The sequence below is a fragment of the Herpailurus yagouaroundi genome, unplaced genomic scaffold (genome assembly GCF_014898765.1).
Source record: "Herpailurus yagouaroundi ecotype Mexico unplaced genomic scaffold, PumYag 401, whole genome shotgun sequence".
NCBI classification, from domain to species: domain Eukaryota; kingdom Metazoa; phylum Chordata; class Mammalia; order Carnivora; family Felidae; genus Herpailurus; species Herpailurus yagouaroundi.
The window spans coordinates 7111-20814 of NW_024412618.1; the positions used below are offsets into that span (position 1 = coordinate 7111).

The 13704-nt window shown below is 50.1% G+C and overlaps 1 long non-coding RNA gene across 3 annotated transcripts; it reads right to left on the minus strand.

Annotated features, from left to right (window-relative positions):
• Window positions 1–2365: 2365 nt before the first annotated feature.
• LOC121022401 (uncharacterized) lies at window positions 2366–13692 on the minus strand. Of its 3 annotated transcripts, none has more exons than XR_005786924.1 (4): window positions 13599–13692; window positions 7305–7471; window positions 4364–4653; window positions 2366–2841 (listed from the first exon to the last, which is right to left on the minus strand). It is a non-coding gene; the product is annotated as an uncharacterized LOC121022401 (long non-coding RNA). The 3 variants fall into 3 exon arrangements; XR_005786925.1 differs by lacking the exon at window positions 13599–13692 and adding an exon at window positions 7655–8245; XR_005786923.1 differs by lacking the exons at window positions 7305–7471; window positions 13599–13692 and adding an exon at window positions 5171–5438 and having other exon boundaries at window positions 4364–5058.
• Window positions 13693–13704: the final 12 nt, after the last annotated feature.

The following is a 13704-nucleotide window of genomic DNA, read 5'->3' on the forward strand; positions in this document are numbered from 1 at the left end:
TATTCCCCATGTGACAGAGCTGTATGTTTGGAATTCAGAATCCCACCAGTCTGCTGGTTAGAAAGGCCAGGGCAGCCCCTACAGAAACATGGAAGGCATTCACTTTTTCTAGAATCCAACTGTTATTCTGCACATGGTCCCCGGGAAGCCGGGGGCCCCAAGGCTCCTCGAATCTCTGAGGGGAATGACTATGCTTCAGAAAGAAATAACAGCAAAGCAGTTGTTGTCTTGTGACGATAGGGCCGACACAACACAAGAATTGGTGGGGGGGGGTGGGTAAGGGCTGAATGCGGACCCCACTGAATCGTCTTTACTTGAGCACAGCGTTGGCAGGGTAGTTGGATAAAGCCTGGCTAATGTGAAATCACCGTAAGGATCTGGTTCGTTAATAATTCATTGCAGTCCTATTTGCCACTCTGTTACCCAAGATAACATTTTGTAGGTCAGCCTCCTTTCCAGTTCCATTAAGAAATCATTAATATTTGGGACGCCTGGGTGGTTCAGTCAGTGGAATGTCTGACTCTGGCTCAGGTCATGATCTCGTGGCTCATGGGTTCGAGCCCCACGTCGGGCTCTGTGCTGACGGCTCAGAGCCCGGAGCCCGCTTCGGATTCTGTGTCTCCCTGTCTCTCTGCCCCAATCCACTCGCATTCTGTCTCTGTCTCTCTCAAAAATACCCAAACATTTAAAAAAAGGTTTTTTAAAAGAAATTATTAATATTTGCCATTTAGTGAACTGTTATGAATAAGTTCGTAAAGAAAGTAGAGAAAACTGACCTAAAATATTGTGGTCCTCGGCAACAGAATTGTAAATAGAGCCGTAATTATTTTTATAATCAGTTACAGAGATAGCATACCCATGTTTTCGTTTTTAAGTAAAATGCATATCGTTATAGAATAGGCACGTGATAGTCATAGGATTTTGAATCTCACAGATAGGCGTTCTCCCATTAATTCCTCAAGTCTCCAGATTAACCCTTCCTCTGTTGCTTTCTTGAGCTCTCGTGCCACTCTGCCTTCTTTTGTGCCCTCAGAAGGATATGATCTTGTCCCTCATGACATCTTGGTGGTTATGTTCTTTTTGAAACACGATGATGTATGAGCTTATCTCAGCCTGTCACCAAATCGTTACTCCCTGCATGGCACAAGGACTAGGGCCTCGATACCTTGTGCTAAACATTACAGTTTATCCCCAGCCCACACTTTATAAATGTATGAAATGACTAATCAAGACTTAAAACATGACGGAAAACCGGTCCACAAAGAAGCCACACAGAACATCTGAGACCTGGGGGCAGACTTTTACTCCTCTGTTTTATCCAAGCTATAAAGCTGGGAAGATTTAACTTCTCTGCCATAGAAGCGAAGTTTTCCTTCGCTGCCGTGTGCCCGGACTTGTGAGAACCCCCATTCTTTTTGTGGGAATAGGGGAAGACTCATAGATGCTTTCTGCCGAACCTATAGTCAGGGTCTGAAAGTGGGGTTCCCTGTACCCCTATGTACTGCTCATCCTTTAAGCCAGCTTGTCCCCCCCTAAACGGATGACCCCCTTGAGAGCCCACGTTTTCATGTTTCTGGGGATTATTTTCATGATAAACAGAACTGGGAGACCGGGGAGATGAGGAACAGACACGGGCTAGATAGAGAATCAGTGTGACTGTAAAAAAAAATAAAATAAAATAAAAAATCAAATAAGGAAAAAAAGCAGTTGGTGTTTTTAAAGATGAAGAAATGTATTCCATCTGCGATTTGGCTCTGTGTGTCGCAACCAGAGACGAAGGAATTTTTGAAGGAGACTGAAAAGCGATTTTCGGGTTTGTTGTTTTTTTTTTTCAGATCCATTACTTCACTAGATGGTATTTCAAGCAAGCATGGGAAGGTCTGAGAATGCCAGGTTTCTTCGTAAATCAGATGTAAAATGAGAAGGCCAGCCAACTCACAGGAACCCAAGGATCCCTTGACTAAAAGCGGTCCAGGAGAAAGAAGGAAGTGGGGATATACCTAAAGGAAGTTAGCAGAGGAGTGCGAAATGAGAGGAAAAAATTTTTTCGACTGAAGAATATACATGGGGCAAGGAACTTAAAGACACGTTATGTGTTTGCTAAACAGGTCAGGCAGGTGGCAAAGAGAAAAGTCTGCTTGAAGCTAATTCCAACAAACATATTCTCAGTGACAGGCACCAGAGCTTAGGAGTTTTCAAACGGGGGCGGGGGTAGAACAAGTGATCAGACCTTTGCATTTTTTTTTTTAATTAAAAGTTGTTTTAATGTTTATTTGGAGGGAGACAGAGACGGAGTGAGAGTGGGGAGGGGCAGAGAGAGAAGGAGACCCAGAATCCGAAGCGGGCTCCAGGCTCCGAGCCCGTCAGCACAGAGCCCGACGCGGGGTTCGGACTCACGAACCGTGAGATCGTGACCCGAGCCGAAGTCGGACGCTTAACCGACTGAGCCACCCATTCTTAACATGGGGATTGACCAGCCCAAGGAACAGATGCGGCCAGCACTAGCTTTCTGCAGGACAGCATGTTGGGAGCCACAAAGGGGTCCCTGGGGGAAAGGTGGGGGAGCGGGGTATCCCCACAGGAGCCTGGGGCCAGCCCTCCGACCCAAGCCCAGAGCCCCACACACCGTGGAAGCTGACTGTTGCTGGGGTCTTCAAAGCCATGTGGGAGAGATCCGAGTCGCACGCCTACACCCATCTGAAAACGTTGGTTGGATCTTCTCGATGAACCCTAAGGCAAACTTTCGGTGATTAAGAAAGACTGCAAAGTCTCCTGGAAAAGAGACTTCTTGAACCTTCCATTCCGCACGAACTTCATGTTGTGGGTAAGTTGAGTTGAAGACTGGTTGACAGAAGAGATGAATTAAATTTATTCAGACGAATTCCAAAATACCTCATCCTAGAGACCAGATTTGAAGTGATTGTAGGTCCAGAAGTCGAGGAAACATTTGTGGAAGAGATTTAGAGGGACAAACATGTAGTTCCTCCCCCCTTTTGTACCTCTCCATAGTTTTGTTCTCGGAGGCCTGGTGTACAAAACTTTGAAGGATCCCCCAACCTTTAGTGTTTCGGGGGCTACGTAATCATTTAGGCAAAGCGGGTTCTCCTTTCTTCTGATGACCCAAGGAGAACTTATTATACCCAACTTCGACCCTATGTGATTGCTTCTAGCCTGATGATGAGCCCCTCTTCATGGCCCAGAATTCCTCCATCCCAAGGAAGACTCCATATGTAAATGTTCAACAGAAAGAAAGCCTACCCTGAGAGTCCTAGACCTGCTTGTTGCTGGCCCTTTTGTGGAGGTCTGTGCATGATGAGAGGACATCAATCCCAGTACAAGGCAAGGAAAGAGACAGAGGCTCGTCCTCCCCACATCCCTTTAAATGAGCCTGGCTCTTACCTTCCTCAGCGGCTCCCCTAAACCACTCAGATCTCCTCTTACCCTCTGTCAGGCCAGTAAGCCTTAAGGGACAAGGCCCACTGGGTTTGCTTCATACAAACTTCTTTGCCCTAGAGCCAGTTCTGTATTTTGTTCATGGTGTTTTACTATTTGTCCCTTTTACAGACGAAAACACTGAGGCGAACTACAATAAGAGTTTTATAAAGAAGAGCCCTTAATAAGTACCATGAACCAACCAAATCGTTATAGATTCATTATCTTTTTTTTTTTTTATGTTTATTTATTTTTGAGACAGAGAGAGACAGAGCATGAACGGGGGAGGGTCAGAGAGAGGGAGACACAGAATCCGAAACAGGGTCCAGGCTCTGAGCGGTCAGCACAGAGCCCGACGCGGGGCTCGAACTCACGGACCGCGAGATCATGACCCGAGCCGAAGTCGGACGCTCAACCGACTGAGCCACCCAGGCGCCCCTGGATTCATTATCTTATTTCAATTTCTAACAACGCAGTGAGCTGGAGACTCTTCCTATTACCAATCTCCAGAGGAGGAAACTGAAGCTCAGAGAGGTTTAGTTGCTTCTCCAAGGCCACACAGCTAATGAGTGGTGAGCCCGGATTCAAAGCTGCTGGGTCTGACTCTAAAGCCTCCTCCCTCTTTCTCCACCTCGTGCCCTCTCCGCCCTCCTCCTTAACCACTAGAAATTAATTATCCAAACATACAAACAGCCTTTGTAACATGTATGTTTGCTCTTGTAGTAAACAAAGCATGGAAAATTAGAAACATACAAGCATCGACCCACCCTTGGATTGTTCTGGAAAATCAACGTCAGAGAAATCGGAAAGGCTTTCAAGGAACAGGATAGCTAAAAATACACCAGAGACAGTGACAATGCCTTAGCCCTGGGCAGGAGAGGGATCAGGGCAGCAGAAGCAGAGAAAGGCCGCGTCTGGAGAAACTCCTTACCCATGCAGAGCCCAGAGGTACAGTGTCCCCTCTCAGGTTTTCCTCCCCTTCCATCTCAGCCACCGCCCCTTCCGGGTTGGACGTGAGCAACCGGGTTCCAGAGGGGAAGAGAAGTGAGGCATACAGCAGAAGGTCAAGGACCCAGCCAGCCACATCAGTCCCTGTGACATGGTGGCCGGGATCGCAACACGAAGTCGCCCCTGAATGCGGGCCAGGCTCCTCACAGCTGCCTTCGGACCGGGGTTCTCTCAGGAGTCAGGCAGGGCTCGGCTGCAGGGAACCTCATCTGTCTGAAAGCAGAACAAGACGGCCGGTAAGGGAACAAAAGGCTCACAGAATCTGTGGGACGGCTAACGCAGGCCAGGCTGGGTCTCAGGTTCAACTCCCCAAGCCACACCACAGGACCAGGTGACAAACGACCCGTCCCCGCTCCCCTGCCACCCACGATCAGGAGCTTGCCAGCCATCAAGCCACAGTGCTTCCCCTAAAAGCGCTCCCGCCCTGCCTCTGTCTCCCCACATAACTCCACCGCGAAGTAGTTTCCTCCGGTGCCCTTGGCCGGCAGAGCCTGCGTCCCATCCAGAACCCGCGTCTCATCCAGAACCCGCGCGCGGAGGGTCTGCGAGGTGCGGGCTTAGCTTTCCAGTGTTTGCGGGTGGGGAGGACACAGGAGGAAGCTGACTGAACAGCCGCATCTTCGCAAAGAAAAGTAAAAGAAAGGAAAGGAAAGGAAATGTGGCCAAAAGGGTCCGGTGCTGAAGAAGGGACCGCCCTGGATGCCTACACTTTCCTCCCTGCTCCACAGACCTGTAGTGAGTGCCCGCGCTTGCACAGAAGTGTATACAGGGGCCTGCCCCTGAGGCTTTCAGAGAGAAGCTAGAGTCAAGGAGGGAGTGGGCAGAGCCCTTTAGTTTTATAGCTGGGTAAGCTGAGGCCTCAGGAGGCCACCAGCCCTGCCCAGCGGGCCTCTGGGTAAAGCCCAGGCACAGATCCCTGCCCTTCCAGGCGGGGCGTCTCCTGCTAGCAGGGAGCTCCCGCAGTGACCCAAGCCACAGAGGAGCTCAGATTCTGGGGACCCCCCCAAGCCCCACATGCGGATTCCAGGAAAGAACCATTTCACTAGAATTTTCAATGAAAGATCAAGTCAATTCATACTTAGATTTCAACGTTTATTTATTTTTGGGACAGAGAGAGACAGAGCATGAACGGGGGAGGGGCAGAAAGAGAGAGGGAGACACAGAATCGGAAACAGGCTCCAGGCTCGGAGCCATCAGCCCAGAGCCCGACGCGGGGCTCGAACTCACGGAGCGCGAGATCGCGACCTGGCTGAAGTCGGACGCTTCACCGACTGCGCCACCCAGGCGCCCCCATACTTAGATTTCAAGATGACGTCGGGGGGGGGGTGGCGTTTCATGCACAGGAGACTTTTCTGAAGTCCTCTTTCTCCTTCTCTCCCACTGAGCCTCCGTAACTTTTCTCTCACCCTGCCCCTCCCCCCCTGCAAAGCCCGCCCCCTCCCAGTCCCCGGGGGACAGCTGTCTTTCCTTCTCTGCTTCCTTCATGTCACCTCCCCTACTGATTCTCTCCCGTCGGGAAATTTCTGGCTCTCCTGCCACGGCCACTCCTCAGCACGTGCCTCCAGGAGTCTCCAGTCCTTTCTCTCCCGGCCTCGCCCTGACTCGGCAACGGAAGAGCCCAGGAAGGCAGCTGGCAGAGACAGAGTCCACGGTGGTTGGCGGAGGGCAAGGGGAAGGCTGTAGAGGCTCCTTTGCAAACCGCGTGGTCCCTGTTCACTCCCGTGGCAGAGAGAGGGAAAGCGACCCTCTTCTTCTTTCTGGAAGGTGGCTGGGCATCTAGAATTCCTCTCGGGAGCTCTCTGCAAACTTCCCACCCCCCTCACCCCATCGCTGTCCTTGAACAGTTGGGTAAATCTTTAGAACATGTCACAACTTGCCCGGGTTTCGCAGCAAAAGCAGAAACACATTAAAGACACCTGGCTCCCGGCCTGACTTCCCTACCTCCACCCTGGCTTTTCCACCGTCAAACTCCTTTGAGTGGTTTAAGCACGAAATGTGGCAATTTCTGGTGCTGACCAAGCTGGAAAGCGGCAGGTACCCACACCTTAGGTCGCCACTGCCCACCATGATGGCTCAAATACTTTAAGTTAATGAAATCCATTTACTACCTACTCTGTGCCTTCGCACAAGCATTAATTCATGCCCCGTATGGAGATCAAACCCAGGAAGCATTTGCATATGATCTCCTGCCCAGCATGGCACACGAATCATTTCCATCATGGAAAAAATCCAGGCAGGAAAACAATAGCCCATTGAAACGAGTTATGCAACGGAGCCTGCATGGTCAAAGTCCTCCTGGCTTTCGGTTAACACAGGGAGTTCAGGTTAAGAGGGCCGCCTGCTTATTGATGGGTTGATTGTTTATGAGAAGAAGAAACGTCCTCTTTTCCCTACATTCCCCCGCTGGCTGGAAGCCCAGATGCTGCCTCCAGCACCATCCTGCAAAGGCAGAGAACATTCTGTCGGCTTCTCCTGACCTCCTGGGTGCCACTGCCCCCGCGTTCCCCAAGCTAGACCCCTCAGGAACCCCCTGGGTCCCTCCTTGCCCTTGCCTCCTCATGTGACTGGTCCCCACGGCCTCTGACACCCCTCCTCTCCTTTCCTCCTGTCTCTGCCTTGGCCTTCTATCACCTGGACAGTAATTTGTTTCCCTGAATCTCAGATTGGGTCACAGTTATCCCTCGACAGAAGCCCATCTTTTGGCCAGTGAAAAGGGATGGAAGTGAGAAGGCACAATAAGGGCCCATGCCTGCTTGGAGACGCTCTTTCTCCCCCTCTGCCACGGCAGCCGGCCGTGTTCTAATGAAGTTCTCCGTGAACCTGGGGCCCAGTAGGAAGCCCCTGAGAGACAGAGCGGCACCAACCTGCAAGGGCCAGACCGCACAAGTGAACAGCAGTGCTTTGTTTCCAGTGATCTTGAAGCTCCTGTTATCAGAATGCTATCTGCGCTGAGTTGAGGGATCGCTCCAGTTCCCTTCTATAGAGAATGTCATGACTTCCTCAAGCTCACAGCCAACGCATGAGTCAGAATCTGGAAAATAAAACCAGAAGGCTAAAAGCTAGTATCATACGATAAAGAATCTGACTGGCCTCTGTCCCTGGTTCCTGGGAGAGAGACTCTCTAGGTCCTCGGAGTTTCCCAAGTCATAGGAGTGTCTTCGTTATTCACGAGCCCCTGGATTGTCTCTGAGTTTATGCTAATGAGCTGACTCACGTGGGCCCCCGGTTAGTTTCAGGGTGCTCTGATCGTGCTGGAAAGACCGACCATGTGATTGATGAGCGAGTTAGGGCCACTGGCATCAGCCTGACCTCCCAACCTCCAGGGAAGGGTGGGGGCTGATGGTTGAGCCACATGTCACATGGCCAATGGTTCGATCAACCGTGCCGTTATAAAGAAATCTCAAAACAAACTCTGGACACTGAAGCTTGGTGGAGACTTCTGGTTGGGGAACACGTCACCGTGCTGGGAAGGTGATGTGCCTTGATTCCACAGAGACGGAACACGGAAGCTCTGTGTTTGCAACCCTCCAGAACTTGCCGTACGTACCTCTTCATTTGGCTGTTTCTGACTTGCATCCTTTACAATAAAACGGTGACCGTAGCATGGCACTTTCCTGCGTTCTTTGAACCATTCTAGTGAGTTATCAAACCTGAGGGGGATCGTGGGAACCTCCCAGATTTGCAGCCAGTCAGTCAGAAATGAGAACAGTCTTATTGTGGACCACACCCTTTAATTTATGGGGTCTGCTCTAACTCCGTGTAGGTAGTGCCAGAATTGAATCCCAGCATACTGGTTGGTGTCCAAATCAATAGACAAATAGGTCCAATGGTGGACCAAGCTGGGAGATCCAGGCAGGAGACGCAGGGGACTTAGCACAACGGGGTAGAGATGAAAGGCTGTGCATCGTTGGTTATAGAAACCCCACCTAAGTCAACTTCTTCAACCTCTCACGTTCCCATCTCTTCTTTTTTTCTTACATTTATTTATTTTTGAGAGACAGAGGGAGACAAAGTGAGAGTAGGGGAGGGGCAGAGAGAGAGGGAGCCACAGGATCGGAAGCAGGCTCCAGGCTCTGAGTTGTCAGCCCAGAGCCCGACGTGGGGCTCGAACTCACGAGTGGTGAGATCATGACCTGAGCCGAAGTCGGACACTCAACTGACTGAGCCACCCAGGTGCCCCTTCACGTTCCCATCTCTTTGCAGACAAATGAAACTATCTCTTGCTGAGACACTGGATTCAGCCCGGCATCACTTGCCCTAACAGGGAAGGCTACCAACCATCTCCTCTCCCAGAGAGGTGCTCATGCAGGGATGAGAAGAGGACCCCCACCCCTCATTCCAGCCCACTCTGTTTCACCCCCATTCTTACACCTATTCCTCAGGGGCTAGGCCACCATTTACAGTTCCCGGGGATGGCTGGTCCCTTGAGTCTGCTCCTAATTTGCCTTCTAGCGATTTCTAAAAGCTCACTTGAACATCAAGACATGAAGGAAAAGTACGCACGCCCCTTTGGATGGCCCAGATCTCTCACGTAAGCTTCAAAAACTGTCTACCTAAAAGGTGGCTCAAAAAAATACCACTTCAAAAACAAATGTTAAAATAACAGATGACATTCATCATTCCAGGCCTGTGTGTAGCGAGCATTTAAACGGAGTCTGGCAAAGCTCTAGGGAAGGGGTGGCAGGGTGGGGGGGGGGGTGATCAAAAGAAGTGTGACACAGCCCTTGGCCTCAAGGCCTTGACCGTACTTGCAGAGACAAAGTTTATAAACGGAAAAAATACTGCAAGGCAGGCCAGGATTACATTTCCAACTGAGTTGGGCAGATTGAGAGTCAGTCTGGGGAAGAATTTAGAGAAAGAATTGAGCCTCAGGGAAATGTCACGAGTGATGTGGGTCCCTGGTTCCTGGGAGAGAGACTCTAAGTCCTTGGCATTTTCCAAGTAATAGCAGTGTCTTCATTATTCATGAGCCCCTGGATTATATCTGAGTTTCTGGGTTTATTAGCCTAAACTCAGATATAATCCAGGGGCTCATGAATAATGAAGCTAATATTATTTTTATTTTTATTCTGATGCTAATGAACTCAGATAGAATCCGGCAGACAGGCTGAGTCTTCGTGACTTTGCAAAGAGGAAAAGGCCGCCCCTCCACTACTCAGCTCCTTTCCTTTCTCTTCCCTGAGAATCTGGCTTTGCCTCTTGTGTGTGGCACTTTGTTGCTGTTGGGTTTGTTTTTTTTTTTTTTTTAATGTTTCTTTGTTTTTGAGAGAGAGAAAGTGCGAGCAGGGGAGGGGCAGAGAGAGGGAGCCACAGAATCCGCAGCAGGCTATAGGCTCCAGGCTCGGAGCTGTCAGCACAGAGCCCCACGCGGGGCTCAAACTCACGAACCGCGAGATCATGACCTGAGCCGAAGTCGGACGCTTAACTGACTGAGCCGCCCAGGCGCCACTTGTGTGTGGCACTTTGAAGGGTACACAAGGTAACCCCAACCCAGCCCACTGAAGGTCAAGGGCAGAACAAATGTAGAATTCTTTGGATGTAGTGAGAATGGAAGTCAATGTACTTTCCACCAGAGATCTTGCCTTCACTCAGATTAGCTCAGTCAGAAGGACAGCAAGCATCTCAGCCGGGTTACTAGGGAAAGACCTCTCCCCCGCCCCCAGATAGAGTGCAAATCACCGTCTGGGACCGGATCCCAAAGAAATGACTGAGTGTGGGGAACCCGTGTGGGGCCCAGCTGGTGACTGTGGCTGGGGTTTTGGCACATGGGGCAGATAAGGCACCAGGAGTCCTCAGGTAATGCGATACTTAAGGGCAGCGATGGCATGTCCTAGGTTCTGGTGGATTGTGACCTAGAGCAGAACCCAGCCATATGCAGCGGAGATTTAAAATCAGGGCTCCAGTCCCAGGCGTGGGGTGGGAGTATTCTACTTCCTTTGGGAAATCTCCCCTAGATTAGTCTCCCTTACCCAGTCTAGGTTAGGGGTCCCTGCGGAAGGCTCCTACGGTGTTCTGTTCTTACCTCTCTTTTATTACCTTGCGTTAGAATCTTCCATTTCTATCTCCCCAGCTAGAATGGCACGCCTTGGGGACAGTCTCCCTCTTTGTAGCCATCAATGTCCTACATGCAACGAAGGCTCAGAAAACGTTGGTTGCTGCTCTATATGGAGATCGCAAATCAAGGAGTCGGGACAGAACCCTGCATTTAGGGGAGCCCGTGGTCCTGAGACCATGTGTGAGGTCAGAGTTTCCACAAGCAGATGAGACCTCGGACTGCTACGGAGACTACTACGGAGTCCATCTGCTAATGGGAGTGGCTCAGAAACTTGAAGGGGCGGAGCCTATGGTTGGACGGTCAGTGAGGTCCCAGAGACATCAGAGCCTGTGGCTAGTTGGGGCTGGGGAATGTGACAAGAGCGTTCATGAGAACCCTCACTGTTAGGCTTTCGTAGGAAAACCTACTCTGAGTAGCAAAGCTTACAGTAATCACGCTCAAGCCATAAAATCCAAAATCAACGACACAACCCAAGAATGACTTTGGCTTTCTCCACTCTCTAGGGGGAAGGAAAAAAACCTGTGCTCAAGATGTAGCTTCAGTTTCTGTCTTGACTTAGAGATGGTGTTTTTGGGCACATACGTTTCTAACCCCTCCACATAACCACCCAGCCCTCCTCCCAAACACCCAGAGCAACTGACTGGTGCACCTGCTCTAGGCAGGTCCAATCAATGTTTACTATGCAGAAGCGTGCCAGCAACGAAAGAAATCTTTATCGTACATCACTGCACCTTGCCAGAATCGAAACAAACCTAAAATTACACCTGAAACGGGATGGGCAGGGAACTTGCCTCCAAGTAGGGTCAGAGAAATAGTGGGGAGAGAGAGGGTCTAAGCAACATCTTTGAGGCTCAGAACGAGGCTCTTCCTGTCGGCCCCTAGTTCTAATAACTAGCCCCAGGTTGACAGAGGCCAACGTGGGCCCTTCCTTGCAGCATTCCAGGCACCGGGCAGGGAGACAGCCGTCAGCCCAGGGCCGGTTCCATGGTGAAGGCCAGCACTTGCACAGCAAGGTCTTGGCCACCACCATCAATCAACCTTCAGAGGAACTTGATCCATGGTAGCATACCCCTCACATTCTAAAGAAGTTTCTGCCAGTCAGTGTCTGTTAACTAAAGCAGGCCCTGCCACTAGGGACCGAGGTTGGTTACACGAAAGGCTGCCCTCCCCTTTCAGCTCCTCTAGGGACATAGTCATTTTGTTACCCTTTCTGTTGGCGGAAAGTCAGGGGGCAAACGTGTCCTCCCCCACTTTAGCCCTGGGGAGAAGAACAGGGCACATGTTTTTCTTTGAACAGTTCCTGTCTTCTGGGCCACATTCTACGTGACTTACCCATCTCATGTCAGTGCACAGAACAACCCTGTGAGGTAGACTGTTGTCCCCACTTCACAGGTGAGGAAGCCAAGAGAAGCGATAGAATCAGGCTTAAAGGCAGGTGGACTCCAGGGTCCACGTCTGCTGCCCTCCCTGGGAACCTGGAGGTAAGAGGTCACAAAAGGCCTGGCATGTTGCCTCCCTAGCCCTGCATCAGTGGGAGAGATGACAGAGGGCACAGTGGGGTGGCACAGTGCCCCCACTGCATCATGAGAGGGTTCAAAATATCTTCCAATAATACACTTCGAAGTCAGACGGTGGCTCAGCAAATCACAAGGGCCGGGTTTACACTTCAAAACTTGTCCTGGCCCAGCGGCAGGGGTGGCCTCCGCCCTTGTTACATTTCTTTTTTTTCAGGATTATTTAAATTCAAGCTAGTTAACGTTGGGTTTCGGGAGTAGAATTTAGTGATTTATCACTTACATACAACACCGAGTGCTCATCCCAGCAAGTGCCCTCCTGAACGCATTTCTTTAAAGCCAGGCAATGTATTAACTGAGCTGAGGAATTCAGGGGTGGAACCAGACAGTTTCTAATACGTCATTGGCCCCTAAGATGTCGGTCATGTCCCCTGGGTCCTGGAACCACCTGAGGCAGACAATCTCCAAGGAAATGAAGAGAGAGAGACTTGGGGGGCAGGGGGGAGGGAGGGCACAGAGAGACCACAAGCATCAGAGAACATGTGAGTAAGAGGAGAAATGAAAACGAGAGAGAAGAGAGAAAATAGAAGAGACTAAGAACACAGGGATATTTTTACAGTAAGACCTGTCTGCATGTGCATGAGTCTGCTGGGGCTGTCGTAACAAAGTACCACAGTCGGGGTGGCTTAACCAACGGAAATCTATTGTCTCACAGCTCTGGAGGCTGGAAGTCCCAGACCCAGGTGTTGACAGGGGTTGCTTCCTTCAGAAGGCTGTAAGATTTGTTCCAGACCTCTCCCTTACCTTCTGGTAGTTTGCTGGCAAACTTTGGTGTCACTTATCTTGTAGAAGCTTCACCTCAATCTCTGCCTTATTCTTCACATAGTGCTTGCTCTCCTTGTGTTTGTCTGTGTCCAGATTTCCCCTCTCTATATGGATGCCAGACATATTGGATTACGCCACCCTAATGGCCTCATTTTAACTTGGTTACCTCTGTAAAGACTCTCTCCAAACAAATTCACATTCCAAGGTACTGAGGGTTAGGACTCAAACATCGTTTTGGAGGGACACAAATCAGCCCATAACAGCATGCATTTTCCTCGCTTTTAAGAAGGGGTCTAAGCCTGTGACTTTTGAAGGACTTTAAAAAAAAAAAATCCTTCGATACAAAAGGCCATACAGAGAAAGACAGATACCATATGTTTTCACTCTTATGTGGATCCTGAGAAACTTAACAGAAGACCATGGGGGAGGGGAAGGAAAAAAAAAGTTAGAGAGGGAGGGATCCAAACCATAAAAGACTCTTAAAGACTGAGAACAATCTGAGGGTTGAGGGGGGGTGGGAGGGAGGGGAGGGGGGGTGATGGGCATTGAGGAGGGCACCTGTGGGGATGAGCACTGCGTGTTGTATGGAAACCACTTTGACAATAAATTTCATATTAAAAAAAAAATCCCTTGAAATCAATCAATCAGTTAATTGCCAACTGCTATCTATGGGATGTGTGTTTGAGTAGAAAGCAGTGAGGGTGTTGACCCTTTCACACGAAACCCAAATTTCTTGTGTGCTCCATTGCAAGACCCATACTCACAGAGGCAGACGCCTTGGAGCATCCCTTCTATTATCTGGCCAAGACCCATATTATAAAAACATTCTCTTCTCTCTCTCTCTCTCTCTCTCTCTCTCTCTCTCTCTCT